Below are 749 nucleotides of genomic sequence, written 5' to 3' on the forward strand. Positions count from 1 at the left end.
AAAGGTTAGATGTATGGAATGTTAGATAAATTGTTTTTTACGATGATATGAAATTAGTTCTAAACATTTATATTCGCACAAAATATTACTCCTTTAAGGTAGATATACAGTTTATATAAAATAAAATTTTGAGAATATGAATTCAGATATCACACATTTACTATCAGTCACAAACAAATACCCTCCAGGGTTTTTATAGGAAGGTCGATTCATCTTCAGCTTTAAAGTGGCCCAAATTATCTCATGAGGCCTCCCAAAGTCAGTGTGAGACTAATGGTAAGTATTACAGAATTTTTATTTTTCTTTATGACTTCAAAGATATATACAAATCCCAAATTAGTAATTCAGATAATGGATTCATTTATTTTTGCTTGGGTGGCTAGATGAGCTTATTGAAAATTTGGCCAACCTGTGTTACACCTGTGGTATGGTAGAGCATTAGACAGGTGGGAGTGAGACTTATTCAACTTGACTGATTTGAAAACTGTGATCTAATTCAGTTAAAAGTATAATTGATGCCGGAAAATTAGGGTGAGATACTAGTACAGCAGAATAAATATCTGGGAATAATTGTTATATTTGAAAGTACATAACAGTATTGAGTTCAGTCAGCTGTGGGGATTAGCAGTGGGTTCAAAGATTAAAGTGGGTGAGAGACACTAGTTCACTTTGAGTAGCAATGCAGTGACATCCCTGAGGAGTTTGCAGTCCCTGATTTCTATGTAGGATAGTCAAGGATGAATTAGAGC

General features: G+C 33.9%; 1 pseudogene; it reads left to right on the forward strand.

Annotated features, from left to right (window-relative positions):
• LOC119591643 overlaps positions 1-749 on the forward strand; it is a 16,526-nt pseudogene that overhangs the window by 8,106 nt on the left and 7,671 nt on the right.

This window comes from Penaeus monodon, chromosome 29, assembly GCF_015228065.2.
Source record: "Penaeus monodon isolate SGIC_2016 chromosome 29, NSTDA_Pmon_1, whole genome shotgun sequence".
Lineage (NCBI taxonomy): Eukaryota > Metazoa > Arthropoda > Malacostraca > Decapoda > Penaeidae > Penaeus > Penaeus monodon.